Source organism: Monomorium pharaonis, chromosome 5, assembly GCF_013373865.1.
Source record: "Monomorium pharaonis isolate MP-MQ-018 chromosome 5, ASM1337386v2, whole genome shotgun sequence".
NCBI classification, from domain to species: domain Eukaryota; kingdom Metazoa; phylum Arthropoda; class Insecta; order Hymenoptera; family Formicidae; genus Monomorium; species Monomorium pharaonis.
The window spans coordinates 7,330,981-7,354,969 of record NC_050471.1 but is presented as its reverse complement, the minus strand read 5'-3'; the positions used below and the strand labels follow the sequence as shown (position 1 = coordinate 7,354,969).

Genomic DNA, 23,989 nt, shown 5'->3' with positions numbered 1-23,989 from the left:
AGACCCAGACAATTGTGCACATTATCTACGGACTTCATGCTGTGCTGCGATTCCGAGCCGAGCCGGAGCATACTCGCGCACTATCGCTATCGCTAACTATCGCGCTTATTCGTCTATTACTCTATTCATAAGCCATCACGCGCTGAACCTACGTGACCTACGTCAGCTGATTCAGCACTACTGGGCAGTGGGCACTACTGCACTACCTGGCCGACGGCGGACCGACTTGGCCCGTACACCGCTTGACCGACTCGACATTGCTCTGCCCGAGCGTAGGTCACGTAAGCTATAGGTGAGAACGCGGCTTATGGCTAGACAGAGCGCGATAGTGTTTGAGTGTGCGTTCGAGTTCGGAATTGCAGTACAGCACATAAATGACGGGATGATCGCTTTCAGGCTCCTCTCTGTAATAAACTAACAGCATACGTGAAATAAGATGTCTTTAATTTAATATGGTCAATTTGATGCTACAAATGCTACGAAGTATTTGATTGATCAATCGGAATAGAGAATTTTACTAACTGACCAATCAAAGAATGCTTCAAAGTAATTCATAACGTTAAGTTGACCACCCCGGTTAAAATGTAACCAACTTCAGAATATTAATTGTAACGAAATATTTGTATGTTCGAAATAATTTAACTAATTTTAAGAGATCTGTAATCGAGCAACGGAAAGAAATTGAAAATATTATCATCGCATGTACATACCGCCGACAAGCAACGGCGCATCTGCGCGGACGGCGGTGCGTCGGCCGCTGATTGGCCGGCGCGCGCGCGCTCGCTCGCTCGAAATTCAAGTGGAGTCGTGGCAGTTAGTGTAGCGACCGTGGTGCGAACGCGCTTGAAGGCGCGACGCCGTCTAGCCGCGCTGTAGAATTTTGTCGTAGGTACCTTTTTTTCACGGGCGTACGCGCGCGTCCGCGACGCTTCCCTTATTATTACCGCAATTACGGCGTTCGTTTGTTATCGTTATTATTATTATCATTATAATATTTTGGAGTGCATTTGTGTGCGACCGTCGTGTTCGCGATTCACGTTCGTCCGGCCGTTTTCTGCATTCTTTCCCATTCCCCCTTTCCCCCTGCCGTTCGTTTCCCTGATTTTCGCGCGAGCGCGTTTTCCTTCTCCCTCCTCCCCCAGGGCGGGATAAAATTCTCGCCGGCGAAGGGAAAAAAAAGGGAAACGGAAGGAGCGCGATGTGGCGAACACCGCCGCCGCTGCCGCCGCCGCCGACGACGACGACGACGACGACGACGAGGATGATATGTCGCGACGCGCGGTCGAGTCAGTGAGTGTGCGGCGATCACGAGTGTTGATCAAGGTGTTGGCGGCGATCGACGACGGGCGTTTAGTATGACGACCAGCTGACGGATGTATCATCTCGCTATCACCCCACGGCGTCGGCGGGGCTGACGATTGAGCGGACAGTGGAAGGTAAGTGAAAACCTATGATTTACCTCTCGAGAGGAGGATTCTTCGTACGCGCACGGACGGCACGTCGTGAATCACTACGTCACGCGACGGTGCACCATTTTGCGATACTCGCCGTCGCGCGAGTTCACGCGCCGTTCTCTCGCTACGGCGCGTTTTTTCTTTTCTACAGATATTAGATGAGAATACGTTCGTGACTCTCGAGATTTCGAGGCGTCACGCGCTTCCTTGCGTACCGCACGCAATTGGCGAAGAGAGGAGGGGGGCTCGGGAGACATTCTCCAGCTTCGAAAGACGAGATTTTCCATCTCCGTCTTTGTTGTCGCTTTGTTGTTCCCTCCCGCGTTGCGAAGGGAAGTTTCCCTGTGAAATTAAGTCCAGTCGGTTACGAAAGGGCTGGTATCCATCGCGAGCGGAGGATAGTATCCCGCTGGTTCCCGTTTCCTTCCCTCTCACGTAAGTGCGCTCGATAAATCGTTAAGTCTTTGAGCGCGAAACAGAAGCAACATTGTTGAACAGAAGTATCGTGCAATTTCTCGCCTCTTTGATCCACAAGGTGGACTGAAAAGGGTGGGAAGGGTATATTTAAATTTTTAATTTGAGGTGAAAATTTTCGCATTCTTTAAACGAACGTGTTAATCGATCTTTGATTGTCGATTAATCATCCGAGGATTACAGAGCTGCGTTGACACATTATATCATTAATTTTGTTGATACGCAAATTAAAGAAATAAATCAATTTATCTCAAACGTATATCCTTTTTCTTCGAGTACGCATTTTTTTCAATATTTATGAATTAAATAGTTAAATATTTATTAAATTAATATTTATTCTTGTCGACGATCTTATTGGATTTTTTATTCTTATTTTTGTTCACTGGTTTTTTTTCTGAAGTAGCTTATTCAAAATCACGCAATTACTGTCGAGGCAAGATTTTTTTTTTTAATTTATCTTTTTCTTTTCTTATATCAAATATCACATTGCATTTGTTACACGTAGTAAACTCTGACTTTTTCCTTCGGAAAGTTGCATCTTTCCGCCTCTTTCGGCTACTTTTATCTCTTGAAAAGTCCGATAATTACGGCGATGAGTATTATAGTTTGAAAAAGCAAAATTCTTTTAACCGAGCAATGTTGCCCGGCTTTTGTTGATTTCAACCCGCGTACAACTTACAAGCCCCGGAGTTGATTTTGAGAACTCATGAGAAAATGGAAGAGATATTTTTCTCAAACTATAAACAAAATTTCGTTACTTAAAATTTATGGAGACAGCAAAGCAAGAGTCTAATCTAGCAATTTCTGAAATGACGTTTAGCTGCGGGTACCACAAACATCTTGTTTTGAACTTTTAATGCTGTAAGCTAATAAAATCAACATTTTTTATTATTTGGTTTTATGTTCTTGAAATTCCCGATTTAAACGTTTTTGTTACTAATTATCATTTTTATTATTTTACAAATATTAATATAATAAGCATATATATTGATAATATACATATATGTTTTTATTTGTTTCAATAATTATTTTTTTAACGGAATGATAAAATGATTTTTTTCTAAAGAAAATTTTGCGAAGATCAGATATCTTTAGAAAGAAATCAAGTACTTTATATGTTGCTGTATATTGCGCAATTATTTTAAATATTACTAAAAACTTAAAAAACATATTCTTTGTATGTACCTATTTTCAAAAAAATATATTTCTATAAATTTCATCAATTAACCTGCAAAATAGTTTTTTTTTTAATTACATGTGTATTTTTCTGTCGTTTGTTTTGTTATTTTTTTCTAATTTAACTTAAAATAAAACTCTGATTTTTACTAAAGATGTAATTGTTATTCGTAATAAGAGCGATTTGTTTCTCAAAAAATAACAATTATGCGACTTTAATTTGATGCAATTTGCAAATATTGTATCTCTTCGAAAAAATTAAAGATAACATGTATAACAAAATACATATTTATGGATAAAATATGTAAACATGAAATGAGGACAAGCATATGCATGTTTCTCTAAAAAATATTATACAGTCAGGATATATATTACGCTACGCGTATTCGAACACTTTCGCATTTTCCTGTGGAATTTAATTAGGGAATCGCTAATTATCACGATCGAAATTGCTAACTCCTCGATATTCCCAGGCGTAAATGAATTGGTTGTTGAAAGTGCAGTTTTTTTGCGAGATATTGCTCTCTACTTATACATTCAAATATCATGGAAACTTTTCAACACTCTTTGAGAAATAATTATCCTTAAGGATCATAATTTATATCAACTTCTTAAGTTAAACTTTAACTAAAGCTTTAAATACTTTCGATTTTCCTTAATTAAAGTTGTTAGTAAACAGCTTTGCTCTATTTATACACCTTGTAAGTTTTGAGTAAAATCTTGTTTAAATTTGCTGTAACAAATATTTCGTATAATGTTGGCTTGATTTACGAATAGAATAGACGGTTTACCGCATAATTTGCAATCGACAAATCTTGTCTAATTGGCAATCCGTCGCATTCAAAATAGTTCTTTTTGTTATATTCTTTCTATTATAATTATCGCTTATTATTCGGCTGACTTAAATTCGATGTTTCTTGTTATTAGGTGCTCCGTTGTTTATTTTTTAGCGGAGATTTTATTTGTTTGTAGGCAAGCTATTGACTAGAAACTATAAAGAAGCTTCTGCTTAGTTAAGAGAATCGTTTCCACAATGGACGAGTTTGCAGAAGCAATCTCGGTGTAAAATCTGTTGTGTTAATGAAATATGACGAGCTGTATAAAGATACAAGTTACTTTTTAATTAAGATTGCACAATTAAATTATTTTGTGAGAATTTTTCTTGTTGAATTTTATAAAGAACACAGGAATATTAATTGCCAATCTTGTGTGTAAATTGTAGAATAATTTTTCTTGAAGAGAACTCTTTTTCTGAAGATTTTAAATAAGTTAAAACATTTTAATTTATTATATATATATATATATGCAGACAGAGAGAGAAAGAAACTGTAATGTAATAAATTAAAAAAATTTCAACTTTATCTCTTTTTTCTTTATTATTTTTCTAAATATAACATACTGGGTAATTAATTATTCAAATATATGATCACGTGTGTGCATGTGTGTATGTGTGTAAGATACTGTCTATGTACAATTCTTTTATTTATCTGTACTTTTTTTTGTACGTAATTAAATTGATTATATTACATAGAATATTTGCGTATAAATAGTAAGATAGCACAGAATATAACAGAATTGAGGTATATACGTGTAACATTAAAATCTAATTTCAACGTGAGTGTTGTTGAATATTGAAATATCCTTATACAATATCGGCTCTAAAATATTGAAAATTCAAATACTGAATGACGGCAATAATATTCAAAATGTATATTGACGTGAAAGCTCATCGCAATAGCTGTAAAATGAAGGCGTTAAAGGTACGGTATTAATTTATTTATGAACATATTTATCGCAATTTCAGAGATGAACAAATCTGGATTGAGTATTCGAATATACTCGGCTTCGTAAACTACCAATCTTTACAACGAATCTGCCGATCCAATAAAATTATCTTAATTCGAAAAGTGTTGCATTGCTCGCAATCAACAAATTAAAAAGTAATTTTTATACGCGCCGATAAATTTATATATATAATAAAAATCCTTTCCTGATTTGTTAGTTCGATAAAAAATTAAAATCTTTATCTGATTAATTTCGAGGAAGAAAAGATTCGAGATGAAAAGATTAGAGGGAAATATTTCGCGCCCCGTGACCTGTCGCATCCAGACACGATCTCCTGTCATTGCACTCACGTATTGACCGCTATTTATAAAAATAGGTCTTCCCACAATCTGGCGATTATCCGCGATTACATCCCACGACTCGTTACATGGTTCCGAGCTACTCCACGCGTCGCGGGAGAGACAATCGATCTGTTAGTTTTCAATACGAATCGCGCGCGCCATTGCTACACTCTTTGTCCGATCCGTCATTTTTGAGATACGATTAAAATATACTGACACGCGGTATTTACGGAAAAAAAAATTCGGCGATTCGCGGATGCGGGATATATGACGGCTCAAATACGAAATACACACTTGAAATACGTGAGCGCGAACTGTGTGAAATAATATACGGAATAATTGCGCGTCTGTCGTTTATCTATCATTATTATAATAGTAAACTGATACACCAGTTAGTACAATAATTAGTAAAGTTATACATAAATTTGTATCTTAATTGGTTGGAACGCATATTTTTGGATAGATTATTTGTGGTAATATTTGCGGTACATACTACATTTTCGTTTAGCGAAATTATCGCGGTACAATATTTAGCTTCAAGGAACGAATATTCTCGAATATGACCTAAATACATAGTTCGCATTCAATCTGTGCAAACTGAGAAATGGTTCATAGCGAAATGCCCAGCGTTACCGTCGAGGTACAAGTATCGTGAATTCTAAATACGCGTTTTCCGTAGAATTCGGTACTCAGCGAGGTAGGGCATCGTTCCCAGGAAACGTCATCACTATCGTGAAGTGAATGGATTTTCGTTCGCGTTTATCTCTCTGTCGTTTGTGAAAATGTACACGCTCGTATACGTGCGTATCTTCGGACTCGTCGGATCTAACTCAACTGAGGAATGCACGCCTGCACGTGAAAATTAATTCCGCAATTGCAGGGCCGACTTAAAGGATTGCGTTAGCCACTTGAGTTTTTAGTAAAAATAAATTTGACACTGAACTTATTAAAACTGACTTTAGGAAACTAATAACTTGCATTTGAATTTTTTTTTCAAAGTTGTTACTTTTAAAAATATGAATTTGATTTTTCGCTTTTCAAAAAATAAAATTGTGTGACTAATTAAAAATAACGAGAATGTGTCTCAAGTTAGAAGGGAATTAAGTTTTAGCGAGGTAAAATTTTATTCATTATTACCATTATTATGCTAACTTTCTAGCAATTCTCTGTACATTAGCATATTATTGTATATAAAACTAGTCGTTGTTCATCCTTTATTTTATTTCTTTCTTTCTTGCATTTCTTCATTTATGTATGAAATACAACGCCGGAGACGAGTAAATTAATCTTTTCGAAAGTATCGGTCATAAAAATAAAGGGAGGTATAATTATCAAAATCAATGAGTGAAAAGTTTGATATCGATTCCCTCTTTTTTTCTTCTCGCAGGTCCGCAGTTAGAAAACGCCTCTTGCTCGTTCGCGTTTCTCAAGCTTTCTAGGTTTCCGGTAACGCCTTAAGAATACGGTAGCTAGAGAGCTTAGAGTTGTTTCCCCTGCTGATTTGGATCTCTGTTTTCTCCGCCTAGAGTTCCCCCGAACATGCGCGCGTAATTTCTCTTGATCACCCGGTAACTCTAGATTGGTGCCGTCGCACGCAGATTTTCATTCGTCGATAGCGATCGCATCGTCGATCCGGTGTCCCCGGATGATTGTTATCTGAACGCGAGGCGAATGTGAAATCACGCGATAGCGCGACAATTTGTGGATACGCCTGATGCAATCGGAGCGGGTCATGCCTGTGGCCTAAATGAGGATTAAGAGCCTTCGAAGAGCGAAGGAGCACGCGTGATGTGTCCTCTTCTCTCATCTGTATAAATTAAAAATATTTTAAAAACACAAACGTCGATTATATTTAATATTACCGCCTGTTCAGTTTTAATCACTTCAATTTTAATCTTCATGTTGTACTTATATTTCATTTTTTAAACGAATTTGCACGAATGAAATAAACAGAAGTTGGAATGAAGAAGAATAATGATGGTGTCGAATGTGTGAAAATGTGATTAACGTGATAATATCACCCAATCTTTTAGCAGATAATTAAATTGTGGATGGGAAGTTAAATTACAAATGGACAATCATGACAATGTGCTAATTTTTATAACGTCCTTCTCTCTGCATTAATTTATTAATTGATCCATTTTTAACATTAGTTTCTAGGAGATATTATTTTATATCGAACTCGATATTGCATTTGATATTGTCTTTGTTATTCGGCATGCAAATCGACTGCACACTACACGTTGTTCCGCGTTGCATATTGATAACGGGCACAATGAAGAATCGCGCTTGTAACATTTATTAGATATCCTCTCTATTATTGGGACGAGATAATAGTTTCGTCGACATTCTACGTACATTGGGATCTCATTACTTTCGTCGAGAGTCAAAAAGCTCCGGTTATGCGCGATAGTTAGTTTGCCTTTAGTAACCAAACCGTTCTTTTTTTCGCTTTTATCGCGCTGGAGCACCCGATTACGTTATCTTCCGTGTTCGAGAGATGCGTTGTTTCGGATTGCATAGAAATGCGTACAAACGACTCGTCGGAGATATCACAGCCGAGTGAAAACATTAATTCAAATGCGTCCGAAGATCTTTGCCAATCGCGCGTAATGGGCTATTACGCGCTGAATGCTAAAATCATGCACCCTCAAAGTGATTAGCGTGAAAGCCGTATTTAACGATGAAAATGTCGCGGAGTGATTTGTTGATCGCGCGAATTGCCGGGTACTTGCTTTGCGCGACGCGTTCATAAAGCGATTCGATTGACCTGCGCATTCTTGCGAGCCACGTACACAGATTAAAAAGCGTTTCGACTTTTGCCACGCTCTTCTCTGATTCATGCCGATATTTGCGTGTCGAATACGCGATCGCCTGCGCACGTGTGGCTCCTGTATATACGTAAATGCACGTATATATGTGTATATGTACACCCCTATGTGGCGCCGCGGTTTCACGAACGGTTTACCACACGCCACCCCGTCTTTTCCCTATTTTCTCGACCTTCCCAACCGCTTTTAGATAGAATATACATGAATACGTATTGCGTGCGAAAAAGCGAGAGGGATGCATCACGACGCGACGTGTCGAATAAACGGAATTTGTAAGAATTTATTTCCGATAATCAACAGATTTGATACATAGTTGACGTTTCTTAAAAAAGTTTTTAAGCTTCTAATAAGTTTTAATAAAATTCATCAAGTGTAAAAAAAATACAATGTATTGTGCAAAAGTAATAATTTTATTTAAGTCGTGGAATTGATAATTTTATAATTTGTTGTTTTATAAATAGTAAATGCAACAGTGTAGATACTGCAAAATAATTTTATCGTCTATTATTCCTCAAACGCAAATAATCGTATTTGACCTATTTTTAACGTTGCTTGAAATTGCTTTCACAAAATTACATTGAAAAATTGATTATACAAAACCATCTGCACGTATATCTTATCGTATTTTAATTATACCGCTATTAATTAAAAGGAAAAACATTAGTAGGAAAAGGAAGAAAGAAAAACTATGCAATCATTGGCAATTTGCTCAACAGGCGGTAGTAGGGAAATCGTTGTAAAGGTCTGAAATGTTATATTGACGCGTGCACGGTTACGAGCCCAACATCGCGATCGAACCTTTGATGTAGGGAACTATGCTGCACGTGGTTGTGAAATTAGCGAATGTAGGCAACTGGATTTGCGAACAGTTAGAAATATTAGCTTCTCTGTTTGCTGTCATTTTATCGATCGAATCGTCCTTCACGTTACGTTAGTTGACATCAACGTCTGTAACTTTAACAAATAGGACAGCTCGTCGTTTAACCGTACAAGAATACGTTTATTTGTATAAGATAATTTGTGGATAAATTAATGTAACTGATGGTAGTTTAGAGTATAAAGTACGATAAGCAGTGTACGGAGCACATTAATTAATTGTCCAACGTTTATTATCTTCTCAATATGTATTTTATATTTAAATGAATGTGACAAGTAATTGCTTCTCACAAATATCTCTTGCACGAATGAATTGATTAAACGTAATTAATTAAATGTATTTAAATATAGGGTGTTTTTCGCGGGGGAAAATCTCTGTGAGGTAGCTGTTTTCGTGTAATATAAACACAAATATAAATATAAATCTTTGCGTAACAATTTTCTTTCAAATTCCGTGCCAGCGCAATTATCGGCTTTGTCAACTTTTACGGGTGAGAATCGACTGACAAAACTTTGTTCGAAAAACTTTTCCCGGAGGTAATTAAGAATTTTTCTTTGCTCCTCGTTAGGAGTTGGATGTAAGGGGTAATCGTAGGGCGTCCCGTGTTTTGGCCGGGTGTCTCGAGCTCGCGAGAGGAAGGAAGGCTTACCTCTAAATCGGGTTTCCAGGCAATCATAATGAATTTTACTCAGGGGATTCAGCGACGTTGGCATACTAATTAGTGTCTCGGTCGCTCCACCTCGAGCAGAGCACGCGATATTCGTTTCGAAAGCCGCGACACAGCGGGTCTAATGATCCGAGAAATCGACATCGAATCGCGGCGCAACAGCGTGAGCGCACCGCAGTTTCATCGCGCATGAAATCGCGCCATTTGAGGCAACGAATTTACTTACACTGCTCATTTAATACGCCGCAAATAATTCAGCGCCACCGATTGCGGATTCACCGTTATTTCCGCCGCGTTGTTCATATGTGTATACACAATAGCATAATACATTTGGCAAAATATATTACCACGAAATGTATACATCGGTATATTCAGGATGCCTTCTGTCTTGTTGATGCAATTTTCAAAACATAAAATAAAACTGCGATATATAAAAACGTAAACAAAATTTTCACAGATCTGTGTACTTTATTTCAAGAGGACTTATGAATTAATTTCAAATAAATATTTCCCTTGCAAAAATGTGATTTGATTCTACATATAGAATGTATCAATAATGAATTCGCTAAAAAGACTGCAAGTTTTACGTGAATATATTTTTATAAAAATTCTTACAGAAATCAAAGAAAGGAATACTTTAATTAATTTACAATAAATATTTAATAAAATACTTATATTAAAATAGATTAATTTTACAAATATTTGATTTTATTATCGTATAATTATTTTAGGGAAAGAAAAAGAGAATATTTATTCTGTTAACACAGAGATAATATTTAACATCTTCGTTGAAATGTCTTAATGTTTCGAGAAAAAATGTGACTGACATTTTTATTTCACTCTTTCCGATATATATATATATATATATATTTGCTACACACTCCTGTTGCATCTGACCTGGTCTCACACTGTTGCTCTCTCTCCCGCGCAAAACGCGTGCGCGAGTTAGCCGATGGATTTGCGCTGCATCACGAAGTAACGTCTGTTCAGGTTACCATGACATATTCCAGGCCGTCGGATGAATGAAAAAGCACCGCTTTGAAATTTTCACATCCGCCGCCGTTATTGTCAGCACTATCTTGTATGCTGGCGCTTCTGACATGGTATATAAAGTGTATCAAAAGTTCCGCTATTATCCATATCTTTCGAGACATCGAGGCCCTTATTAATGGAATTTTTACGAGATGCTCTGTATCTTGCGTGGATATCTTTTACCGTGTAATATTTCGCCGATTTTAAAATCCTCTTAAAATTCAAAGCGTCCCACCAGGGACAGAATATTTTTTTCTATTTCATCGTGTTAAGCGCTTTTTGCCTATATAAACCGTTAGCAAAGGGCATTGCCGCTCCAAGATTTTTGTTGTGAAAGAAACGATTTTGGAGCGATTATTTTGAAATATGCCGCCCAATACATGGATTTAAATTCAGATTCATTCGCGTTGCGTCACGTCAACCGATGACGGCTTTGATGAAACTCGGAAAACGAAATTCGCATCGGAATGCGACATTGAAGCTTTCATTTCACACACGACGGAAGAGGGAGAAGGAGAGAGGGGAGGAGGGGAGGGGAATCCGAGAGATTGTAAAGTGAGGGAGCTTTGTCTACGGAGATCGGTATATGTTTAATAAAATGGTGCAAATAAAATATCTGGAGAGCAAAAATATTATCTCTCGGCGAATGGCGGCTCGGATGTATCGGCACGAGTGCTGATTCCATTTGTGCTGCAGGCGAATCGAGCCGGATTTTTACTGAATTTCATACGAAACAAAGCTGAAGCGGGCATCAATAGCAATTTTTACGGGTTCGCGACTTTGTGAGCCATTCGTGCGAGAGCCGCCGTGTGTCGGGGATGTAGACGTAATGTGAATTCGCGAATACGAATTTAAGATGCGGCTGTAAAAGAAACGCGACGCGTAGATATCCATTTAAATATATAATTCTGAAAATAAATGGGAGAAAATAAAAAATTTCCGTATAATAGCGTTAATGTATTATTCATTTTCATTTTAGCTTTAGCAACGAATTGTAATTGGCATATCTCTGTCATTTTGGCGATTCGCACGATAATTGCCGTCGAGAGTATCTGTAGATAATTATCAGTTATATCAATTACCATTGAAGCCATAACTAAAGTAGCAATTGTAATTATGCATTATCGTTGCGCGCGGTTATTTTGCTTTAGATTTATTTTATGTGGTCTGCCACGCATTCCCTCTTTCTCAGGGCGTAGCGAGCAAATTGTAAGAAAACATTGTTATATCGACGCTACTCTGTGTTCTTTCCACACCGAAATACATACTTATAAAACACCGTTTTTCCCTTTGGTATATTAATGGATTAACTCGTTACTCCCCCGCGAGGTTGGTTTTTTCCGGCAGCATAATTTATTGCGATTGAATAACCTTGCGTTACAGGAATACGAATATTAAGGGGGAAAAAATTTCAACGGTAATTCTGGAAATCCTGATATATATTCATCTGGAATACCGATACATTTAGATGCAGATTTAAACATTAGTTTCTTTACGTACTCTAAAAATCTGGAATATTTTTATTTTCTCTATTTAAGAAAACAGTTTGAAATATTATTCGAATGCACATAAATATTCTTCAAAAAAACTTTACGTATATATATATATATATAATTACGTTCATCTTTTAATTAACTGTCAGCTAAAGGATTTCAATCCTATTGCTTATGTAATGATGACGGTCGGGCGAGTGAGTGTCGCGTTAATATCACGTGGAAATAGGTCTTTGTTCGTATAAGGATAACGTTTTGCGGGGTGCGTCAGGTGCTGTGCCCGCGGGAGAACCTGTGGCATACAGAAGGTCGGTCGACCGAACTGAGGGGTAAGGATGAGGACGAAGGGAGCGAGCGAGGTGGCCGCCACCAGCGGGCTCGATGATGCAGCCTAGGCAGAAAGACAGGGAGAGAGCAGGGGTGGCTATATATAGCAGCGTGCCCCGGGCCATCGATCGTCGGACCTGGGAGTCCGGATTCGGCACTGTTCACTCGCTCAGCCTCGACGCTTCAGCCCGCGATCCGCGCGAGAATACTTCCTGTGCTCCGTACGCCGCATGCTATCACGACGTTCGGTCGAAAGTATTATAACGCTAGACAGCATCGATTTTTTTTCTCTATTTAAATTTTATATAAGTGTATGTCTGTGCGTGTGCGTTTATGCGCACGCGCGTGCATACGCATATAAATATAAAATGTAGATATATATGTATATATATATAATTTTTTATTGTATTATTACACGTCTGTATCAGTAAAAAGTATTATAATTACAATGCAATATTTTAAAAGAATTCTTTTTATTCTTTATACAATAACGAATAAAAGTAATAGATTGTGTGTGTGTGTGTGTGTGTATGAATGAACAATATAATACTTAATAGTATATTATTCATAAACGGCAGTAGAAATCAACGAAAACTAAAAATACCCGTGGAGAAATGCATAATATTTTTCACCAGTACTGTCGACAGCACATTATTTATTTAATATGTATACATTGTGTGTATATTATATTGAATTATTTTTTTCATGTAATGTACATATCTATCGTATACTATTTTCATATATTAATTATATATTATTTGTTTGATATATTTACTTATACATTTTATTTATATTTTTGTTACAATACGAAATGAAAAGATATATTTTTTATGTTGATTCTTTTTCTTACAATTAAAGAAAATTTAATTAAATTTGTAATTTTCAATGTTAAACATATAAATTTTATTTTAATTTTGTAACGACAGATTCTAGAAGTATATTTCAGTAGTAACAGTCCGTCAGTAGTCAGACACCGCGCTAGCTGGACCGAAACTGGTCGGGAATAATGCTCTTAATATCAAATACGGAACAATTTCACGAACTTCGTATATCGTATAAAAGTCTCACACAATCTACACACAAAATGTTAATTAAAAACATGCCTTGGCTCTCATACTCTATAGACTGTAGCTTTCGTTTATTTATTGTACACATATATAGCTTTCGTAGAAATTTATCTAATATGAGTAATGGTGCACTCTAAGAGAAGTTTGCACGAGTATGAATTAATCATTACTCTTAATGGCGAGAATGCTACCTAAATGTATTTTATATATTTTATATATAAAATTGAATATAACGAATGGGTGAAACCGAAATTAAAAAGAAATATACAATTGTCAATTATCGAAAGTTAATCATGATAATAATGATAATAAAAATACGTAAGCAAATGTCAGCGAGCTTATGTAAATGTAATGAAATAAGCGGTAAGCAGGCCTGAATATAAGCATGGTTTTATCGAGATTTTCTGTTTCCCGTGCGTGACAGAATCTACCTTCGCAGTCACGTGCCGTTTATTAAAATTCCATCTGAGAGCCTTTATGAAGGTTTTTGAAACATCGTCAAACGCTTTACTTCAAGAGAGGACTTAGAATTTTGAAAGAGAGTAAAGCCTCACTATTTAATATTTCTGCTGGATATTAATAATTATTAAATGATTTTAATTTAACTTCTTTTCCCTTTTATCGCTGTATTTTGGTTACCGAATTTTCTATCTAATTGACAAGAATATTTTATTTCAAAATGTTGAAGTATTCTTTTGATCTACACTACGGGAATATTCTTTAAATATTTATTAGCGTTTAATTAAAATGTCAGTTTTGAATTTCATTGAAAAATTGGGTTTCCTGGAAATATTGGTCGTTTCCTCAATCCAAATACGCTATAATTTACTTCTTTGAAATATTTATTGTGGTTAGAGTTAAACGTATCGAAAAATTGTACGTTTATTTTATTTGCTTTGAATATTGAATATGATAAAATTAAACTTTTTTTGACTCAATCGAAATATCGATTTATGTTTTATATATAACATGATACTTTATCTTTAAATTATTTTTAATATTTATAATATTTAACAAGAATAAACTTGTTAATTTTTATTAAAAGTATTAAGTTTTTTTTAAATTATAAGCTTTTATAAAAATTACAAGCTTTTATAAAAATTACTTTGTATTGAAAGAGAAAGGAAGAATGTCACATATTTGTGGTTAATCCACGATTAATAAATTTACGCTTATTGTTCTTTCTTATTTACAAACCAAGTTTTACTGCGTAAATAAATGAAGAAACGTGAGACAATCTCGTGAACTTACTGCAACACAATCGAGAGGGATGTAGCACAGTACAGATTGCCTCTGGGTAAATTGGGTTTTACCGCGAACTCGCGACTTGTTGCACTTGTGAGGGATACAGTCGTACGGATGCCGCGGCATCACGCATCTGTTGCATGAGCTACAAATTATAATACCGATGCTCAGTGCATTTTATTCCACAACTATCGTGTAATACTAATTTCGAAGATTAATTAGAATTGAAAATCTTAATAAATTGTTGAAATCAAAATAATTTTTGACATAAAAATTAATCAAGCATGCGTATGTTCACACACATACACACATGCAGTGCACACAAAATACAACAGATACCAGTGCCGAAACTTGGTGTTCCTTTGTCGTGGCTTTGTTACAGCGAGCTACTGTGTGAGTGTACATACATAAGGTCACCGTGTTGCCAATCACGCAGCAAGGTTCAAACGAACAGATAGCGGTGTTGGGATTGCTCCGTGTGTTACGTTATTACTCTTTGACGATCAGAAAGGGAGCGCAAAACGTTCAATAGACAAAACTGTTAGTCCGCGCGGCTAATTGACTTCTTAATGAATTATCTGTCGTAAACGTATCGAAACAATAACTAGATAATAATAATATTTATTCACTTACAAAACGAGATCGGACGGGAGAATTGCAATTTGTTTTATTTATAATAATTATTTGATGCTTACTTTAAATATACTATATTGAACTTTGAATTGTTCGCTTTAGATATGTTTTAATTTTTCATAATTTTTGAATTGAGAATGCGAAATGATACGCCGGCTCGACGTAAGTAACAAAAAAACGTAAGGTATCTATTTGCAAGTAACAGAAAAACGTAAAGTATTCATTTGTTAAGAGCTCATTAAAATTTGCAAGAAATATGTGGATTCATTTTGCAGCGAGCTATTTCGTGACGGTAACAACTCGGCTGTCTTCGACGGCGATAGTTGTTGTATATGCACAATTACTTTGCTGCTATAGTAATATGCTCAAGAGACTTGTGCTGATTATCGTATTACTTTTCGAAACGCGACCGCGACAAGTACTGATGATTGGCGTGCACGCGATCATATTTTCACCACCGAGTGTGACGTGAGTGTTAAAGAACGAAGAAAAACGATGGAACGAGAGAGGAGAGAGTCAGGGAAGACATTGGGCGTTGGCGATTATTTAGAAAAAAAAAAGTTTCTATCTTCTCTATTACTTGCAGAATAAAACGTTTATTATTATTTCACGCATTACAATTATTTTGCTACAATTTGATTATATCTATATTTTACTGTGCAACGTAATTTACGTTACAACTCTATTGCTACATCATATTGATGATTATAACAAGTAACAATGAGTGTGAAGTTATATTATATTTCAATTTGAGATAATGGACTTGTGAAAATTGTATGAGAGATATACATGAGAGGTATACGTATGTGGGTATATGAATCAATTTAGTAAATTTATAAAAATAAAATATAACATCCCATAGAGATTTACGATTCCCTGTATTGAAATGGTAGAACAAGTTAGTGTTCGACATATATAATCTTAGAACATATACTATGTAAACTTAATTATCTCTATCACACGTATAAAAATTGAAAGATATGTAAATATAAACTGATAGAAAAAAATGCTTAATTCAAATAAATATTTATTCATATAGTACCAATAACATATTTTATAGAAAATAATACTTATTTAAAACAAGTAATACTTTTTATAATTTAGAAAATATTTATCATTTGAAAGAAATATTATTAATTTTCTTATAAAATATGTTATTGGTACTATTTGAATGAATATATATTTGGGTTAAGCATTATTTTCTGTCAGTGTACGTAAAAATCGTAAATTAAAGTTTATTATGTTAGAAAACTTAATGTTGTTACGGTATGTTTTAATTTACTTAATTTTAAAATGTACTAATTTAATTATAATTATATTTCTTTATGCAATTCTAAAATTTGATTTTAATTTTTCCATATAAACTATCCATATAGATTGTCTAATGTGATATCGTATATGACGTAAAGTAGAATGACGGGAGGTCTAATAAATATTTCGTCGCAATAGAATAATTAATAGACCTAAATAATTTATTAGATGCATCAACTCTATTTGATATCATTAGATAATTTTGATTGCTTATAATTAAAAACTGTTATAACATCTTTGTATAAAAGTATTGTGACATTTAGATATATATCAGGATTTTTATTATAATCTTTAATTATCAGATTTTAATAAATATGACTGTAAAATATGCTATATTATTGACAAGTATGATTTGCTTTTACAAATAAAAATAATAAGATATGTAAAATGATTAAAAAATTACAAAAATATATTATTATAAAAATAGTAGAATTATTACTTGAAAGCGCACAAATGTATTGATACAAAAATGTTACTTGATTAAATTAACTAATTAAAGTAACTAAAATTATGTCGATCCGCACATTAAATTAATAATCGTAACATTAGGTATTACAAAACCATCCTTGCGAGCCCTTAGAAAGAGATCAATATAAGCTACGTCAAGGTAGTAATATGCTTGTCGTAATATGCTTGCTGCGCTCATAATTGCGGCCGCGGTTATATGCTGTTTAGCTTAATTAGTAAGAACATGTCGATGCTTTTGATCGGGGAGTTGCCGGGATGCGTTGAGCTTTCAGCATATACGCGCATATACATACACATACTATGTTCGACTCCATTAGGTTCAACGAATTTAGGTGCGGACGTTTTAGCGAGGCGTGCAGCCGTTTCTCGCGCATGTTGCTTTAGATTTACGAAGATTTACATACAAAAAAAGATTTACGTACGTGAAACGTTCAAAATGCCATTACAGTCTGCTTGTTTTTTAAACGGGTTTAAGGAACTTCCGCTCTTCAAGTGAACAGAGTAAAATAAATCAAAACGTTCTCTCTGTATTTATTTACTTTGTACTTCACTTTAAAACATTAAACTTTTATCATAGCTACTGACTATGAGTTTATCCTAGAAAAACATAATAACTACATTTTTACTGAATCGAATAAAATTGCTTAAAAAAAGAAAAATATCTTAAAACGCAAAGTATTTTATCGTAAATGACTACTGTCTACTTCTATAATTATGAGTAACTTTTAGGTAATATAAAAATTGGTTTAACATATAATTAGAAATAATCCCTCGATAGAGATTAAAATATTACGCGATAATTCTTATTTAAACATTATTCAGAAATTCATAAAAGTCATAATATCTTTGTCTCTCTCAGGGAAGCAAGTAATCTGTTGCCTAAAGATTCTTGTTTTTCTCATTGAAAGGATTCTTTCTTAATTTGTGAAGAAAGAAAGGCGGCGTTAATTACAACGCGATATTCCTAGAAAAAATTGTTTGCTCTGAGAATTCCTGAGGGAGGGAGTGAGGAAGAGTAAAATCTAAATTGAAATATGACCATAACGCTCACTCGTCAATTATCTTTTCTCGGTAAATCTCTTGTGCAAATGGATCTTTTATTTGCAGAGCAAAACGTGTTGTCGTTTTCTTCGTGATGAAATTGGGAAAATATTGTCCCAATGAAACTATTTCTCTTTTTATTCTTATTTTTTATAAAAAAGTATATAATCTAAAAAATTATTTTATTTACAATAAAGTTATTATTTTTAGAATAATTTATTTGGTATTGTTATTGCGCGCTAAAACATATAAAATTATCACTTCTATACAAAAAAAGGTTTTCGTAAATATTGTTTAATTTTAAATTCTTATGTCATTTAAAGCTTGATTATAAAATTAATTATTTTTGTTAATAATGGCATTCTTTTATCTTTTGAAATTTTTTTGATTGACTTGCATTTACGTTATTAAAGATTTGATTTAGTAATAAGACATCTTCATGAAAATTGCAAAATATTGTAGTTTTTAAAGGAAGATTATCTCAATACGCGCTTCGTTATCTGCGTATATAGATAGGTCTTATACACATACGTACCTATAAGGATACGCGCGGAAGTTATGGGTTGGGTTTCTGTGCTAAGAAGATTGCGGTTCTGGTGTCAGATTAATTAAATTAACTCGCGCAACTAAGGCTCTAACGAGGTCGCGTTTCTTCGTTACCATGATACACTATAATTACCTACATTGTAGAAAATTCAACCGCACACTCGAATTTTATTTACTGCGCTCAACTGGCAACCACACACACACATATTTATATGCAGTACAAGGCACAGAGGTTAATTGTTTTGAGAATTATTTAAGCTCATTAACGGAGGAAACTCGCTCTCAGATAATTCCAGGTTAATGCAAAATTAATTAAAAATTATTTTTCTCTCATAATTTTAAAATTAGTATGGAAATAATGGAATATTACTTCCTGCTGGTACTTCTAAAATTAATATTGAGCACTTTAATTCGAACTGTTAATACTAGATAGCATTAAACACATGCATTAAACATCTTTTTTGTCTGGAATTCTCACTATTGATTAGTAAATTTTCATACACATTTCTCGTATAATTGCAGTTACGTTTTTGATCATTATAGAGCACGTTTTAATGAGAGATGTTCTTTGTTCCTCAAAATGATAGTATCTTTTTGAACAGCCTTAGTAGTACGCCTTTAGTCCTTTGTGCACGAAACTGTATACATTTCCCGTATGAAGACACAACACATCCTGATCTTTGAAGCCATCGTGTAACTCGACACGGTGGATGCACATCTCACCACCAGCATCATCGCATGCCCGATAAAGTGGCCACCGGAATTCTCGTAAGCCCGAAAGCACGCATCGCGCGCGCTTTACGTAGCTGGAAGCGATCGCGGCAATTCTCGAGAGGTGCCTGGTTGAGAGACGTGTACGTATTCTATTTTCTCCGTGAAGAAGTTAACGGAAAGTAATTAATCTCGCGATCGCGCCATTTCCGATTTTATGATTTATGTCTCGCCGTTTCCGTTTACGCCGACAAAAAAAAAAGTGAACCAGCATTAGAGCGAACAGATTTGCATTTAAATGGAGCATCGATCGAGCGAGCGCGTTGCACCTAAGCTAAACGTATGCTTACATAAATTCGGAGGATTAAATCTTAAGCAGTATAGTAGGAACGCGGCGAAGCACACAAATATTTTTACAGAGATATTTTGCGTTGAGAAAAAGAAACCTTCGCAAAAGTAAGTTTTTAAGATAAATATACGCGCGGATAATGAGACCTTGTTTCTCAATTAAAAATTAGTGCAAATAATCGGAGAGATAACAATTAATTTCACAGCTTGCCTTTATAATAAAAATAAATTACTAATCGGTTAATTATTTGCGCGTTAATATGAAATAAACGTTTAGCGGTTTTTTTTCTTTTTATGACAGGAAAATTGTATTTAATTCTTCGCATTATTTTCAAAAATTTGCAAGGGGAAGTTATTCAGAGAAGTTATTCCGATTATTCAGAGACGCCCTCCTATATCGATAAAACGCCAACCCTCCCATCTCTTTTTTGCTTTTTTTTCTTGCTGAAACGGTAGCGTAGTGTCTTAGTACGATGTAAACGCTCGTGACATTACGGACACCCTCCTGGAGAGGAAAATTCGATATACCGTTCTTCCCAGAGGGGTTGATTGGAACCCGAGGCTGCTCTCAAGGGTGATTTTTCGCAGTTTCTTTCCGGACGGGTAGAAGCCAAGATTGGAGGTTGAAACGATGATAGTAGCGTTACAGACGATGTTGCCTTTGAGAGTACGTTTCGCTATCGATAACGCTGGTTTCGGTGTGCGTTGCTTATCAGAACCCAGTGGCGATCAATATTTTATCAGTGAGCTTGCGGTCTGGGTACAGTCCCAATTACAACTTTGCATTACATTAATGTCATGTCGTGAGATAGCTGCATCGTCGTAATATGATCCCAAACTGAAAACCCTACTGCATTTGAATGATACTGAAAAAAAAAGATACTGAAGATTATTACAAAAAAAAAATAAAAATTTAGAATGAGTTAAAAAAATGTATGTATATATGTAATTAAATAGCTTAATCAAACATTGAATCTTATTTTATTTAATAGATATAAATAGAAAATTAAATTTTATTGAATGATACTTCCTTGAAAATTCTTTAAATATTCTATTTTTTCTCAAGAAATATATGAAAAAAATGATTTTGTAGAGAAATATCTAAAATTCAACTAGATGCAAAAAATAATTGCAATAGAACATAAAAATAATCATAATGAATATTCAAACATGATGAATAAAAAGTATTCTAGCAACTAGCTGAATCTTACATAATTGCTTTGACAGAATTATTTTTAAATCTGTATCCTGCTAAATTTTTAGATACTTTAGTAAAATCGTTCTTTCCGTATATCTTCACAAATGAAATATTTTAAAATACTAACAGATATATCACTCTTGATTTAAAGAAATTTTTAAAATTATTTTCTCTCTTTTATATAGAGATTTTTATTTGCTAAATAATACTGCGTGTTAAGAAATTTATATATATTTATAAGATCATTATCTTAATCCTATTATTGTGATCAAACATCTAGTTTGCGACAAAGGGGGTAAATAATATTAGCTTCTAAAGATGATGCTATGTTATTAATTATTAATGCATTAACGGCTAATGATGAAAAAAATATTATCTAATCGCATTTTAGATTTATTAACCACATTATAGGAATATATCGATAAAATTTAGGATTCAGCCAATCCATTTTACGCTGAATCCGCAATAAGATCTCGATAGACGTCGACTTGCACGATGTGAAAACGAAGTCTATATACTTCGGAGATATTTACGTGCGGAAGCTGCCGGATAATTACTATCGATTTCCCGGGTCGCGTTGTGTGCAAACCCCCGCGATGACCCCGCGGTCCACCTGTTGCTAGGCGCAGGTCGGTTGGCTTTTACGATGCTTTGTGTTGAAAATCGAGATCGATATACCCGATGGATTTGAGAAAAGAAATTAAATAGTATTGAAATTTGTATATTATTAAATAAGTTATTAAAGCTAGTTTATTAAAACTAGTTCAATAAAGCTTGCCAGGAAGTTGACTTGATCAACTTATTTATTGTTTATTATCACTGACGATAAAAAGTTCATATCACGTTTTGAATATTATAGATAAGAAAGTGTGCTCTTGCAATAATTACAAAAAGAAAATGGATATCGTATAAAAAATTTCTATTTTAAAGAACTGTAGTAGAAGCAAGGAATATATCTGTAAAAGAGAGTATATGGTACAATAAGTGTAATAAAGTATAAAAGTATAGTATAAAAGTATAAAAGCATATAGTATTAAAAAAAGATGTCTAAATAAGTTTTAAACAATAAGATTTTGGATATAAACATTTTATCTGACAAAATCTCAGAGATTACTCTTTTGAAAGTCTTCTCTTTCTTTCCGTTTTTGGAAATTTTTTCCATTTTTAGCATATAATTAATCACATATCTATCTGAAATAAAAACAATTTAATATATATTTAATTCTAAATGAGGGATATAGTTTTTTTAAATTTGTGATTGTACTTTGAGGAAAATAAGAAAAATGAAAAAAATAGAGGTCACTGAACATTTTTATTTTTAGGATTTTTTACCGTCATCAGTTTTTGCCTGCTTGAATCGTGGAAAGAATCTTTGTTAACGATATCACCTTAATGAGAACTGACTCGAGTGAATTCTGTGATATTCGCAGCCATAAAACGCTGGTCATTAACGACCAGTGTTTTTTTTCACAAATTTGTAGACGTTCTGGGTTCTGGTCGATGATTAATATTAATTGTTTTAATGTCTTCATATGTCGTTTTTATCATGCTATGTCAAATTATTCTTAAATAGCTGTCTAACCAATTTCCATATCCATTTTTTATTTGTTATCTACTTGTGTTTAAAATTGCTTAGAATTCCTTTATAATGCAATAAGGCAACTGTCTTAATCATTTCTACTTTTTAATGGAACTTTTAAGCATCTGCGAAACGGTTCTATGTTATAAAATTATTTAAAATATTTAAAAAATTATAAAATCAGCATACATATCAACTGCTACTATGCTAATTTTGTAGTTTTTTAAATATTTTAAATAATTTTATTATCTAGGATCATATTTCGTGGATGCTTAATGCTGAATTTAATAAACCTATTAAATTCATCAAAAGAAAAATCTTACTATTCATGATTAAAAATAATCAATTAAACTAAATAAATTACTTTTAAAATAAATTTTTGATAATAATTAAAAAAAAAATAAATGGAAGCAACTATATTGTGTATAAATACAAATGTCCAAATCTAACAATTTAAATTAATTTTTTAAATTGAAGTAATCGGCGATTTTTAAAAATATCTACTTTTTAAATTGTTTAAAAAATATATCGAAAAGTTTCCATGTGAAACCTGAGATTAAGCAAAAAAATACGAACTTATAGATTCGCGAGAATGTCTCATTTGCTTCAATGTTTAACAACCTACCTTTAATTAAATTTTCCCACAAAAATGATTGGCAATCGACTTTTAATTAAAAAAACACTGGTTCGAATAATTTTATATAAAAAATTGGATTTTATTTTAGGATTTTTATTTAACGATAGAATCACTTTAAGACTTATTATTTTATGTTACAAACAGATATTTCTAAGAAATGATTTATATTATAAGAATGATCAGAAAATTAAGCACACTTCTACATCTGTTATTACCACAAAATGGCAGATGTGACATACGCTATTTCATATGGCTCCAACAAGTCATTAATTTTATATGTACCTGTCGATCTCTATCTCTATAATACAATCACAATTACGGCGCTCTATCATTCCCTTTTATCGCATAGTCCAGCCGATGTAAAAGCGTCCCTTGATACACTTTATGACTTGTGCAATTACATGAATTATTGCACCTTCTTCGATCATACTGATATATCCTGACCTTATAAGTTCTGCAAGTCGCCATTGCTCGCAGAATTTTTAATGAGCTCTTTTTAACGCATAGATACGTTGACGTTAACCACGAGCTTTTGCGATGAGATAAAATTTACGTAGGACTCGTATACTCGCAAAACGAATGTTTCTATTTATCGTACAGATGAGATATTTTGAAAGACGACTCGAGAAACTTATGCAAGTTTTAAATATTTACTATAAAATAACTCGTCGTTAGCAAATTTTATCTAATTTAAAAGTTAAATATTTATATGTATTTATTTACCATATATTATGTAATTTGTATAATT

At 34.0% G+C, this 23,989-nt stretch overlaps 1 protein-coding gene across 17 annotated transcripts in view; it reads left to right on the top strand.

Moving 5' to 3' along the window:
- The first annotated feature begins 804 nt into the window (after positions 1 to 804).
- LOC105833674 (voltage-dependent calcium channel type A subunit alpha-1) overlaps positions 805 to 23,989 on the top strand; it is a 165,607-nt gene continuing 142,422 nt past the window's right edge. For 13 of the 17 annotated variants that reach the window (XR_003626272.2, XM_028192492.2, XM_028192504.2 and 10 more), the window contains exon 1: positions 806 to 1,436. The gene's annotated coding sequence lies outside the window, so the exon portion shown is untranslated. Of the gene's footprint in view, positions 1,437 to 23,989 lie in introns of all 17 variants that reach the window. The other 4 variants (XM_012675581.3, XM_028192491.2, XM_028192493.2 and 1 more) reach the window with 1 other exon arrangement.